We start from the raw sequence: 15,172 nt of genomic DNA on the forward strand, positions 1-15,172 counted from the left end.
GCTCTAGAAGGTGTAAGTCATCTACCCTGGCCAGCAAGATCTCCGGATCTGTCCCCCATTGAGCATGTTTGGGACTGGATGAAGCGTCGTCTCACGCGGTCTGCACGTCCAGCACGAACGCTGGTCCAACTGAGGCGCCAGGTGGAAATGGCATGGCAAGCCGTTCCACAGGACTACATCCAGCATCTCTACGATCGTCTCCATGGGAGAATAGCAGCCTGCATTGCTGCGAAAGGTGGATATACACTGTACTAGTGCCGACATTGTGCATGCTCTGTTGCCTGTGTCTATGTGCCTGTGGTTCTGTCAGTGTGATCATGTGATGTATCTGACCCCAGGAATGTGTCAATAAAGTTTCCCCTTCCTGGGACAATGAATTCACGGTGTTCTTATTTCAATTTCCAGGAGTGTATAAACAATATCCGTTGCTGTCGATGCATAAAAATGTTAAACATTATGAAATATGGTTGATTTGGAGGGGATCCAAACAGCAAGGTCATCAGTCCCATCGGATGATGGAAGGATGGGGGAGGAAGTCGGCCGCGCCCTTTCAAACGAACCATCCCGGCATTTGCCTGAAGCGATTTAGGGAAATCACGGAAAACCTAAATAAGGATGGCCGGACGCGGGCTTGAACCGTCGTCCTTCCGAATGCGAGTCCAGAAAACAAATCTGGCCCAGAAAACATTACATGCACTTTAAGTCAGGCAACCCAACATCATAAACCCCAGATGCGGATGGAGTAAGTTGAATTTCCTATCTTAAGGCATATAAAATATATTCCGAGCAAGTTTCATTTTTCCCGCCCTGTAGATGTAGATCGATGTTAACGTGCTTGTGAACTAATTCGGCAGATTTATTCTAGGCGTTTGGTATATTCCTTTTATAAAGCTGCACAGTTTTCATCTATACCCTAATTTCCGTCACCCTTTCAACCCCTCCCCCCCAACCCCCCAAATCTTCCTTCGACCATCTCCACCCGTGTCCCCTCTGTGTCGTTATTGTTTCATGGTTTCACAATCAAAACTGTTTCTTCAATGGTATTTTGTAGCGCACGGTTGGGCTCTAATCTCTTTGCCAAAGTTGTTCACCAGCGTGGAATATTATTTCACGTCGGTAACTAGTTATTGTCTGATTACGATTTCGTCAACAGAATAATACTTAACATAAGTTTGTTACTGTTTATGTTTTCTTATGTAAGTATTAAGACGTAGTTCCAAGCAGCGATAAAAGAAACCATTACAACACTGCGGCTTTAACCCAAAAGAACCCAGACAACATAACACTGAAAACGTCACAGGCACTCACACGTACAATTACACAGCATGTAATCTGATATGCATGTCGCCGAAGACTCGTTAAACATACGTACTGCTGTAACCGGCAAGTAACACTAATACGACAACGACTCTGCTCAGAAGGCGAAGCGCCCCACTTTAACAGTCACCGTCAGATAACCTACTTTCTGCCAACATACTGCAAACTTGCTGCTGAATTACACGTACGATCCAGATTCACAGTAGGCTCGTCGCATCAGGAATGACACGACGGAAAATCATGCACTCTTTCTGTCCCACGTGCTGCAGACGAAAGAGTCTTCTGCAATACGATTGCGCATAGAGTAGTCAATGTTTACAAAGAATTTAACATATTCAAGACTGGCCTCATTCACCCTGGATGGGTTTTAACACATTTTTCGAAAATCATAGCTTCGTAACTTCAATCCAATAAATATGGATGATGTTTCATTTGAAATAATGAAACCTGGTTTATTTTATCTTAAAAAATCTTATTACCAATTTTTAAATTCGCAGACATAGGAAACTTTTTACTGAATCAAGTTCCTATTACGAAGAAAAATATACACACGCCCTTCCCATAAGTTAGTTCCCTAAGGGTGTTATGTTTTGAAAGATACAGCGATGCAAAGGGATACATCACAGTTTTGAAACCACCAGTATGTTTCTTTTCGCAAATTTTTTCCCTGTGGCTCCCATTCTTGTGATACTTTTTATTGCCAGAATTGTTTCACGCTTGATCGTACAGGCTATGTAATAATTCAAACGCTTCACTACACTAATTTCTTTTATTTATTTCTCACCTAAGTTATCAGTTACACTGAAATCCGAATAGATGTCGGAATCATCTACTTCCACTTCTGAATTGGAATCGCCTATTTCTTCTTCCAAGTCATTGAAAACATCGCGGTCATCGAAATTCTCTATGTCAAAATTATGTAGCGTGAGTACTGGGCCAACAAAGATACAGGTAGCGGACGAAAGAAGTATTTGCCTCAACACAGAGCAAAAACATACAAAGCGCCTTTGTCGCGCACAGATAGGTCAGAATTTGAAAACTATGTGGTGCTGCACTCTACATAGCTACCAATAGAGGGCAGGAGGGTCAATGTTAGTTAAGAATTTTTACGCATAACACCGACAAGACTCGGGCGCTGTCTGGCTAACTGCCGCTACCCGAGTCGTACTCGGGCTCGGTACGCAATGTGTTAAACAATAAATTATCGGATACGAAACTTTCTATAATTAAAGAATGAAAAGCTACTCGGTCATTATTGCGCGATTTGTTACCGCAGAATAGTATGTCGTAAAAACTGCATCAGCACTTCAAGCGAAATTACCAGTGCCACATGTTTTTTGTAGTTTAAAATTCACAGCAGCTGCTTTTTCTTTTTTGCTTTCAAAGGTATGAGTTTACAATCGTGTTGATACCGACGTTGTCTTCTTCATTAAAGAGCAGGCACAATTTTGTTACACGTGAATAAATATTCGTGCCTTCTTCCTTGCCACAAGTGGATAGGTTTTTTACTTATTGTTTTATTATCTGTGATTTGGTGACATAATTAATTATCGTTTTAATAAAATCTGAGACATGCCCGGTAATTATGCCCTACGTACTGTTTTCCTGTGCATTTTTTCATCGTGAGACCGTTTCGAAAGCCTTATCAGCTAATATGTGATCTGAAGAGAAGCCAGACAAACAGATAACATCGCTCTCTCTCGGCGAAGCGGCAGATAACGTAGCCACCAACACCGCCGACCAGCTACCTTACAGTTCTCAGGAAATCCGCTGCAGATTCCAATCAGTGTGTGACGAACAAATTTCACAGTATATGTCGGGTAGCATGAGCACAGGTTACCTTTAATGAATCAGATGATTTACGACTTACGTACTGAATTAATATTCCGTAGTTCCATTGTATATTATGTTTTATAGCTGTGTCTTTTTCCACGTCCTATAGCATTCACGACAGAGAAGTGTATTAGACAGTCATGACAGTGGTACACTAATGAAAATGACTGCAACTCAGATACAAACAAGGTGAATTCTTCTCAAACTGTCTACCATTAGATATCAAAATATGCGTCTACTATTTTCCGACCTGCACATGCTCACCTCTCGTATACTCTATCCTGGGTACTTCGCTGTGTCATTACGTTTGAGTGAATGAGAGGAGCATGGTAACCAGTTAAATGCAACACCAAATAATGCGCACGATGAAATAGCACGTGTGCATTGCCGAGTTTTATGAGAAGCACAATTCGTGGAAAACATGTGCAGAACTTCTTGCGCAAGAGTTTAAGACTGGAAAAGTCTGCAGTGCAGAACTTAGTGCCAAAATGGCGCGAGACGGACTCGGTGGCGAATAAAAAACGTAACTGTCCAGAACAGTTCGAACTCAAGAAAATATTGTTTAAGTGAAGTAAAGCCTGGAATAAAGTTCACGAAACCTCAAAGCCGTTTATCCGTGCAAGTGAGAATTAAAAAAGGATTGTGTCTAAAACATTATCAAAAATGACCTGCTTCTGTACGCTTACAAATTTACTGTTGTGCATGAGTTAAGACGTCGAGACGAAGTTACGTGTGTTGAGTTCTGCCTATGCTTTCTGAGTGGAGTGGAATCAGGACTTCTGGATACTCAGTTCTTCATTTTACAGATGAAGCGCGATTCAGCCCGTCAAGGTATGTGAACTCACAGAACATGCGCCATTATGCTTCAGGAAGCACCCATTTCACTGTAAAAATTTTCTGAGTTAGTTTTCTTTTTTGCCACGATTTACGTTACTCCATGCGTGTTCTTAGCTCTCTTATTTTATTCTCACATATCCAGCACGAGATATACGACGGAACATGCAGAATTGCTGCGAGGCTTCCTCGAATAACGATTCTAAACTTACCCAACATGTTTTCGCTAGTAGAACGTCGACTTCCATCCAAAGAATCTCTTTTGCTCTTCCGTATGGGTTATACCGATGTGCTAAAATCCTATCTCGGTTCTTAACCTATAAAGTTCTATCGAATTATTGCAGATTTAGCGAAATAACGAAACGTGGGTTGAACTTCAATGTTTGGCAACGACTGAGAGAAATGGCCCAGTGATTGAGACTCCGGACTAGGGAATAATTAGTATCAAATCGTGGTCTGTCCACCATGATTTAGGCTTTCCATGGTTTTCTTTGACCTGTTCAGCTGAATCGAGGGACGCTTGCGTTTCAAGAACACGACTGATTTTTCTCTTGACGGCCCCTCTCCGTCCCAGCTGACCTGCTGTTGCATCCCTAATACCCTAGATGCCAGAAAGTCTCAAGGAGGAAGGAGTATTAATTGGATTTTAATGTTCTGTTGATGACGAGATCATTTAGAAGGAGCACAAAGGTAGAAAATGGAAATCATCCATGTTGACTTAAAAAGAGAAACGTTGGCATTTGTCTTTAGAGTTTTAGTCAAACTGAGATCCTCGTGAATGGGCGTTCATTGTGTTGAGCTCTTCGGCACATTGGTCGAAAAAGCCGAGCGAGAGATCTGAATGAGTTTTAACGCATTCTGACGGTACTACTCTACAGGAAACACTTCTTTAATGAAGCCATTTGTGCAAGAATTTAACGTACATTTAAAAGGGCAATAAGAGTTCCACATTGCCGACAATATCGTCCCGTAATGTTGCCCGGCAATAATGCCAGCCACACGAATTGCAGCCTCATGTTTGGGAATATTGCCGGTCACTGTTGCCCGAGAGTGTTAGTGTTTGCAGCAGTACATTTCTATGAGAGAAGTGTTTGCGTAGACTAAAGTATGGCCGCGAAATGGACGAAAGCGAAATAAGTGCTGCCGTCATACATTAACTTGTCACAAAGAAAAAAGTTTCCAACAAAAAGAGAAATTGGTCTTTGCGGATGCGTACTTCGTTATGTATGCGAACTAATTCCGAAACTTTAAGACGTGAACGGATGCTGAATACATACCTCTTCCAGCATACTGAAACACGATTTTCAATATATGACAAAAGTTTTAAGTCCTAGAACTGTTATGACCTGTATAATAAAAAAGACTGTATAACCGTTACAAGCAAGTCTTCTATCAATTTTTGGCTACTGGGGAATCATAAATAAATTTGACGTACATCTTTAAAGTGCAATTCGTATCTTGGTGTCACATGTGTGCAACCCTTTGTTGGAAGCGCTCTAAGAATTCATTGAGTATTTTTAAATAACAAAAAAATGTTTATGTTTATACTTTATTGCAGTTCAGCAGGACAGCGAGAAATTTGCCAATTTCGTAAATGCGACACGCCTATTAGTAGAGTTATAGTACGTAGAAAGTAGTACATACCAAGGTCGTAGGAATAAAGGTACAGTTGGCAAGTTGATGGTAATGAAGACGAAAACGCAAGTGATTGAACCTTCGAAAAAGTTTAAATTTTTTAAGAACCTAGGTAGAGTATACTTATGGCACACTACTGAAGATCTACTACGATGGTAGCAGCGAGAATGTCCTTTTTCAGAAAAAAAATGATTCAAATGGCTCTGAGCACTATGGGACTTAACTTCTGAGGTCATTAGTCCCCTAGAACTTAGAACTACTTAAACCTAACTAACCTAAGGACATCACACACATCCATGCCCGAGGCAGGATTCGAACCTGCGACCGTAGCGGTCGCGCGGTTCCAGACTGTAGCGCCTAGAACCGCTCGGCCACTCCGGCCGGCTCCTTTTTCAGATTGCGGTCTGTGTATGTATTACTTTACTCTTCCATAACTCTGACAGTAGATGTAAGGATCACACTTACGAAATTCATGGTTCTCTCGTATGCCCACTTCTTCATTCCTGTAGACAAGAAACAAATAGTGTACGTCTACGTACGTACGCCATCTCTCCAACTGAATCGCAGTAATATTCCTTCACCGCTCAGTTTTCGTGACTTCGTACTGCAGCGCTGCTCACGTGATAAAGAAGAAAAATGGCTCAGAGTTACATGGAAGCATTTACAAACAAGGAAAAACGTAGATATAGTCCGCCTATACGAAATATACTCCACCCTTGGTGGGCAACACCGGCAACACCTCGTCAATACCTCGGCAGCTACCTACAGCAGACGGTTCCATCAGGTGTGTTGCCGAACCATACCATTACATTGCTTTTTATTGCAGCCAAGCTGCAGCAGTTGTATAGGAAACAATATTGCGGCCACACATTACCGTAAATTACGCCTTGTGTAAACGGTCCTTTACATATCCGGGAATGCATAACATGACTATCCACAGAGTGCATACAGTGGTATATCTTGCTACTTTTGGCCTTTCAGTACATTTTTTATACGTGGGATTATTTGAAACAGTTGCGGAAATAGAAAACAAAACGAGTTTTCAAACGTAGCAGGTTTCATTAACATTTCCTTTGTGTAGCTGTTTCAGTGACCAATAAACGGGAACGTTCACAAATGAGGAAATAGTTCTTTGTTCGTAGTAAAACAATAGACAGTCATTTTCGGGCAGCGTTTCCAGATAAACTGCCAGAAGTGAAGGGCATTAACCTGTAAGGTGAGTTCATGAACTCACGATCTCCTACTCATGTACCGGAAACGGGCAGGCTCTGATCTCAGCAGTGACCTAGCTTATGTGCGAGGTCTTAAGAAATCGTTTGGTAAGTCATCACCCGAAATACAAATTCTAAATTATTCTGTACATAATATTTAAAACAAAGGTTTATTCATCCTTTCGTTCAAAGTGACTGTTATTTATGGTTGTACATAGTGACACCAAGTTTAAGTAAGGCTTAGACGTCGAAAAGTTTTAGCGTTTGAGGTCGATAATGACTATCTGAAATGTGTTGTTAGTATTTCTCTGAGGAGGTGACCTTTTACAAAACTGATATGTTGAACCTGAGGCCATAGAATGCACAAACAGAGATAAAAACCTGTGTCTGTTGCACGCTTTGCATTATTATTTTTTCTCAGTATTTTGTCTCTACTCCAGTTTACTCTTTGCTAATATTTAGTTTAATTGAATTGCAGAGCTTAGTCAGTGGAATAAACAGTCTGATGAGCACATATTATGGCTTGATGGTTAACCAAAGAAAGATGAAGGTTTAGCAGAAATGAGATTAGCGATAACCTTAAAACTAAAAATTTGCACCACGTAGTAGACCAAGTGATGCAATTATGCTGCATCCGAAGTAAAATGACAGATGAAGTAAGGAGGATGTAAGAAGCTGGCTAGCACAGCAAAGAAAACATTTCTCGTTGAGAGAATTCCACTAGCAATTTAACGAAGACGTTTCTCAGATTGTATATCTACAGCAACGCATTGTATGGAAGAGAAGTATAGACTGCGGGAAAACCGTAAAAGAAGAGAATCAAAGTGTTTGAGGTTACAGAGGGAAGCTGGAAATTAATTGAATTTATGAGATAAGAAATGAGAGGTTTCTCTGTAAAATCGGCAAGGAAAGGAATGTGTTGAAAACACTGAACAGAAGAAGGGCCACGTAGGAGTCGTGGTAATTTCCTACGGGACCGAACTGCTGAGGTCATCGGTCCCTAGGCTTACATACTACTTAATCTAACTTACTTACGCTAAGTACAACACACACACCGATGCCCGAGGGAGCACTTGAACCTCCAACGGGGGGAGCCGTGCGAACCGTAACAAGGCGCTACAGACCACGCGACTACCTCGCGCTGCTAAAGGGCAGGATTATAGGTCATATCAGAGAATAACTTACATGGTACTAGCTGGAGCCGCTGTGGACAAAAACTGTAGGGAAAGAAAAACTGAAATATATCCAACAAATAATGTGGACGTTGGGTGTAAGTGCTCCTTTGAGATGAAATTAGCACTGGTGAGGTAGTCTTGCTGGCTGCATCAAACCATTCAGAAATATGATGACTCAAAAAAAAATTCTCATTTTCTTGGGCACCACAACGGGCATTAATTCAATAAAACGATATATTGTGTCAATGAGTAGTAGAATTCCTATCTGCGAGAGTGTACTAAAAAGTAATGCCACAGAATTTTTTATGGGAAAACTCACTCTTCAAGCTTTTGGGATAAAACAAATTTTATTAACATTATACGTCTTAATTTTTCACGTCTACATGTTTATTTCTCAACATAGTCACCCTGGCGACGAACACATTTCTCCCAACGACAGACCAGTTTGTCGATACCGTCACTGACTTTGTTGACGGTGCGTCAACCTCACCTCTGCTTGCAGCACTTTATCACTATCAAAGTGAAGCCCCCGAAAGTGTTCTTCATGTTCTAAAAGCAGATGAAAGCCGGATGGGGCCAAATCTGGACTGTATGGAGGATGTGATTCTTGAGTTTCTCCCGGAGTATTTGATGATCAAAATATCCACGCGTGTACTGCCGGTCTACAGTGTCCAACGGGCACAATATTTCGGCGATAATACATGTCGCCATCATCAGGTGAACTGACGGACTGAGCTCCTGTGACCACAGGAGCTCAGTCCGTCAGTTCACCTGATGATGGCGACATGTATGATCGCCGAAATATTGTGCCCTTTGGACACTGTAGACCGGCAGTACACCCGTGGATATTTTGATTGTATGGAGGATGATCGATGACAGCGAACTCAAGGCTTCGGATTGTTGCAGAAGTCTTAGTGCTCGTGTGTGGTCTGGCATTGTCTTGATGAAGGAGGGGGCCCTCCATGTGTGGACGATACCTTCGAATTCTAAACTCGATTACAGCATACTATTCCTTGGGCACCGGCGTAGATACGTTACACATCGCCATGTTACATGCTACTATTCGAAGCCACCTAGCGGCAGCGAGTCGAAAATTGCGTCTGCGAAGCGAGGAAATCGACCGAGTAATATGCATGGCATGTAATACCTCAACCAATATTGCGAGCAGAATCAGAGATTTGGAGGCGTTGCTATTCAATACGCCCTCGTAGATACCACTCTTCCTCGACGGTGTGTTACGGGACCGTTTTCCTGAACCGACTCGTAACATCCGCAGATTCATCATATTAAAGTAGAGAACCACCCTCGACTTGCGTAATTAATTGATAGTAGATGTACGAGTGTTCGCTATTTGCAGTAATATAAAATTGGATTTATGTGCCATTGGAGAGCAGGAAAATGTTTTAAGAGCAAACTGGACGACAGTGTTAGTGATCCGAAAGCCTGGACGGAGAACGGTAGACGATAGGTAAAGGTACACAATGGCCAAGGGCCACTTCTGGCTCCCTGAGGTGCCACCGGAAGGATTCCGTAACAGAAAGAACTTCCTGGAGCGACCACATGCGAAAATGTTTAATAAGATGGCGTGAGGAGGAAACTTAGAGGAAGGTGCAACTGTCTGCCGAATGTAGGAACGACTTTTGGGATATTGCTGGGCAGATGAAAGGAAGTTTCGAGTCTCCGAAACCGTGGGACACCGCTACATGGGCCACTCTTACAGAAAAACATTGTTTAAGAATGTAAGGAGAACGGACATTAGTTCACACGCTACTTTTTGTCAGAGTGACTATGAGCACGGCAGTGTCGAAAGGAAGCTCCCTTATTGGCTGAAGAAAGAGACAAAAAGAGCAAGGAACGAGTTTTTCCGAGAATACTGTTAGGAAAAATTTCACTGGTTAAACATAGAGCAGGGGAGGGGACCTGTGCTCTCGGACACACATTTTTAGTGGTCGGAGCTCGCAAGAAATAGAATCCAATCAGCCGGCCGCAATGGCCGAGCGGTTCTAGGCGCTTCAGTCCGGAACCACGCTGCTGCTACGGTCGCAGGTTCGAATCCTGCCTCGGGCATGGATTTGTGTGATGTTCTTAGGTTAGTTAGGTTTAAGTAGTTCTAAAAAAAGTATGTGTGAAATCTTATGGGCCTTAACTGCTAAGATCATCAGTCCCTAAGCTTACACACTACTTAACCTAAATTATCCTAAGGACAAACACACACACCCATGCCCGAGGGAGGACTCGAACCTTCTCCGGGACCAGCGGCACAGTCCATGACTGCAGCGCCTGAGACCGCTCGGCTAATCCCGCGCGGCTTAAGTAGTTCTAAGTCTAGGGGACTGATGACCTCAGATGTGAAGTCCCATAGTGCTTAGAACCATTTGAACCATTTGAACAATCCAGTCGACTTAGAAGGAAGGTGTCCGGCGCTATCTCAGATTGAGGCTGTAGCACTTCTGCCGCCAACAGCCACAAAATGGTGACAGTGGGCAACTTCAGCGTGAGATGTCAAGAGAGTCATATTGTTTTACAACTGTAATATCTTAGAGTTTCACTCTAATGATTTATCTTGTAAAGTCATGAAACGCTTGCTTCCAAATTCTGCAACAGGTGCGAGGTAGTATCTTCCATAATTCTATGTGTTTCCTCCTGCGATTCTCTCCTTTACTAACTCATATCACGACGATCACTCAGCACTTACGCGACTGATTATCAGGTTTCCCCCGACCTCCATGTCAAATTAAAAGATTTACGTTCGCACAGGTTGCCTTATTGAGATGCTGCCATAAGGTGCCTTTACAAAAAGTTATTGAGAATTAAATATTCTTGTCCTAATTATTCAGTATTAAAAGGTTATTTATGATTATGCATGTATGTCCTAATTACTGAGAAACAAAATTTTATATAGAAAAATAAACATCCTTTGTGCCAAAAAAAAAGTACAAGAAGAATAAACCTTTACTGGTTTATCGGCTGTGGTAGCCCGGCGACATGACTTCAACATCCTTCTGACACAATCCCATTCGAATTTTTTTTTTTCTCTGGAGCCATGTCAAGGACAAATTTCACTGAGATCTTGCGTTAAATAGTGAAACTCTGAAACACAAGATATCCCTTCTATGACGTCGGCTAATACATGGAATCAAACTGATTACCGATTGGATTACTATGTGCTGCCAACATTGCTCATTTAGACTTTCTGTTATGTGTTTTCCTGTTGTTTATCAAACATGGTTAGCTGGACAAAAGTTTTATGGCAGATTCACTTATGTGATGTTTACCCTACAAATAAAAGGTAAAGACGTTTTGGACACACTGTAAAATTTCCAAACGTAAATAATACATAAAAGGTATCTGACGAAGACTTAATGTCCAACTAATCCCACAAAGTGTGTGCTTCAGGTGAATGAATGAAGATTAGGTTTTAAGGTCCTGTACACTATTTCATTAGATATAAACCTCAATCACAGATATAAGGAGGAGATCGGTCGTGTTCATGCCAAAGGAAACATCCCAACGTTCGGCTTAATCTTTTAACGACAGAAATGAAAATTCTATTTGCTTCGATCTGTATTAATAGTGCTACAGAAACCTTATGGTATGAACATCGTCAGCTTGTGTGTTTAATGTACTCGTAGATAGTTCTTAATACAGTTCACTACATACACCACCGACGAGCCTGTTTAATACAGCATCTTCTTTCGGTGGATTGTCATGTACCATCTGCGGAAATCAATATTGTGCCGGGTTTCAAGGCAGGTATTTGCATCAATACTGTGTTTACATTCTGCAATAACTTCTACGAGAAAAAGACCACAAACATGATCAACAGGCAGACGTTACGCAACGACGAGAGACAGTCAAGTAATCTTTTACGTTAGCTGACAAAAACTGTCCCAAAATGTAGAAGGTCGTTAATGCCGAATACTTTCGCATAGTCAATGAGCCAGACGTGCAACTCAGTGCGTGTAAGATATATCTTAGTTGTGACCCGTGTTGAGAATTGTTTATGACTGTCATAATGACAATAATAACAACAATAGTAATAGACAAATTACAATGACTATGGTACATAAAATTATGAATTATTTGTCATCTACTCAAACTGTAGTGCAGGCAAGAAGTTGAGGACAACAATCACAGGCTGCCAACAAATTAGGACGAAAATAAACGTCACTAAATTTATGGGAAACATGCGGACATCAGTTACTCCTTATGGAACCATTACTCGGGACTTGACGTCTACGACGAGCTACTTTTTGTTTCTTTTGTCATCAAACCACGATTTGATTTTATATAATAAATCGACAGAGAGGGTTTACTTTATAACTTTCATTATAAACAATATAGTGAACAACTGTGACCGTTGTTTATGGTGCAAATAGTACACCTGAACAAAACTGATGATGTTCCACCTACATCTACTGTCTGCAAGTCAGCTTACGTTTTCTGGTGGGGAGAACATGGTCTACCAATATCAGCCTCCCCCCTTCCACCTATTCTGTTACATTGGCAAAATGATGCACTTAAAGAACGACTATCAGCAAAGGATAAACTTCTCTGCTTTTATCCTTGTAGTCATTTCAGGAGATACCTCAGGTCGAAGTAATATGATACTTTGCTGATCTTGGAGGTCGTCTATAATCACCTCGTCGTCGACGGGTCGCTAAATCCTATCTTCCTTTGTTTCTTTCTCTTAGAATATGCGTTCCCAGAAGTTGAACTATAAGTCTTTGTATGGTGCAGAACGCGATGGTGGATGAGTACCACACCAGCTGAAAAGAACATGAAAGGGACAGCTGGTATTTTGTATCTTCTCTATATATCCTACTTGGTAAGGGATCCAGACTGACGAACAATATTGCATAGTAGGTCGAACGGAAGTTTTACAAGCTACAGGGGCTCCACAAAAATATCCAGACATCGTGAGAAATGTGTGCTTGAGCATTAGCCAAGCCTGCAGGTTGCACTGTTGCATTTGACGACGAAGAGCACCTGTTCAGTGTCTTCAATTCGTTGTGTCAGTCGTGGTCAGTGTTCTGTGTAAGGTAACCGAAGTGTTTAGCATTTCAAGAGGTATTGCATTGAAGATTTATGCCGCATACAAGGAAAGTGGAATCACCTTCTAACTCACAACGAACCTGTGTGGTGACTGATCGTGACAGAAGGTCAATGAAGAGCATTGTGGTGAAAAGTAAGAAGACGGCAGCTGCGAAAGTCACTGCAGAACGGAATGTCGCACTCGCGAAGACTGTCGGCACGAAAACTACAGAAAGGGTACTCCATAAACTGCAAACTGCAGGGCGAACTGAAATTCCAGAGCCATTCATCAGTGATACAAATGCCCGTAACAGAAAACCCTGATGCTGAAACCACAAAACCTGAACTACGGAGCAATGGAAGAATATCATTTAGTCGGATGAATCTTGTTTCACACTGTTTCCAACTTATAGCCGAGAGTACTTCCAAAGAGTGAAACATGGCGGGGTTTCGGTATTGGTTTGAGCAACCATATCGTTGTATTCCAAGGTCCCTATGGTTACTCTGCAAGGTCGCTTTACTGCCAATGATTCTGTGACCATTTTGAATGATCAGGTCCATATCATGGTACACCAATGGCCTTGCTATATTCCAAGACGACAGGTCCCCTGTTCACACAGTTTGCATCGTCCAGGACTGTTCTTGTGAGCGTGACGAAGAATTGTCGCATCTTTCTTGGCCGCCACGGGCATCAGATTTCAGTATTATTGAGCCTTTGTGGTCTGCTTCGGATTGAAGCGTGCGTGATTGCTACCCACCACTATCAGTGTTACCTGAACATTCGATTATTTTGCAAGAAGAATGATACACGATTCCCTTGAAAACCATACAGGGCCTGTATTTATCCAGTCCAAGACGACTGGAAGCTGTTTTGAATGCCAACCGTTTTGCTACACCGTATTAGGCATGGTAATGTTTTGGGCTTCTGGAGTTTCCATATTTTTGTCCAGCACCTGTACCTCATACGTCGATGAATTAATTGTTTCCAAAGATTTCTTTCGTTGAATTTTAGTTGGATATTTTTCTCTCCCACAGCTTTTTTGAAGTTTTTGTGCCATCTTAAAAAATTCCAGACGCATACTCATAGATACCGTACAGGAGTCACCGATTATGGTGATTGATCCCCAGTGATGTATTCAAACAATATTGGCTCTTTCCACTTACATACACATTTGTTTGTACTGATAGCCAACTCCTAGTTACTCTTTGCATCAAGCGTAAATCGCTAGCAAGTGTTTATATATTTCGCTACGATTTTGTGGCGTTGTAAATTCTCCATGTGTTACAGTACGGTATGTGAATAGCTTCAAAGCCCTCCCGGCGTTATTTACCAGGTGTACAGTACGGAGCTATGATACTCCATCGGGATACACCTGAGACTAGTTACACATTCGACATTTCTTCCCGTTAAGAACGGCGTACTGAGTCTACTACAAAACATCAGTACAATAATAAAGTTGGTCTGAGATTTTCGGTGATCATATTTTGTTCACCAAACGACAGTGTCAGGGTGTGGCCAATATAGACACCACTGTCTTCTGCCTTCCGGATATCATGGACATGCAGACACAAAGCTGGGTGTCACAAAAGAGATGTTTGCGTAATTCACTATAATTCCTACTGCGGAGCTTTACGGTTTCCAAAAAGATCGCAACAGGCGAGTATTAACCCAGGCGCGTCAGATCACGTGCTGTAGTCACAAAGGAAAAACAGGTGGAAGCTCATGACAGTATAAAATGTGTGATGTTGCTCTACATTCAGAAGACTATTTTGAGGGTTTCGAACCAGAACAATCACATTATCTGATAAACTATAAGGTAATCACACTTTCCGATATGTAAGAAATTTAATTTCTCAACAACCAATAGCGTCTTTAACCCTATTACAGTGTTTATTTGGCACGTGCGCTCAAGAGGTCTGGGTCAAAGAACGTCCAGTTTTTTTTCTCTGTTCCTGTTAGTTATACTTCTGCACATTCGTTTTTTTTTCCTATGGGACCAAACTGCTGAGGTCATCGGTTCCTAAGCATACTCACTACTTAACCTAACTTAAACTGGGACGACTCACACACCCATGCCTGAGGGAGGACTCGAACCTCCGAGACGCCCTAGACCGCGCGGCTGCACATTCGTG

This window comes from Schistocerca cancellata, chromosome 4 (genome assembly GCF_023864275.1).
Source record: "Schistocerca cancellata isolate TAMUIC-IGC-003103 chromosome 4, iqSchCanc2.1, whole genome shotgun sequence".
NCBI classification, from domain to species: domain Eukaryota; kingdom Metazoa; phylum Arthropoda; class Insecta; order Orthoptera; family Acrididae; genus Schistocerca; species Schistocerca cancellata.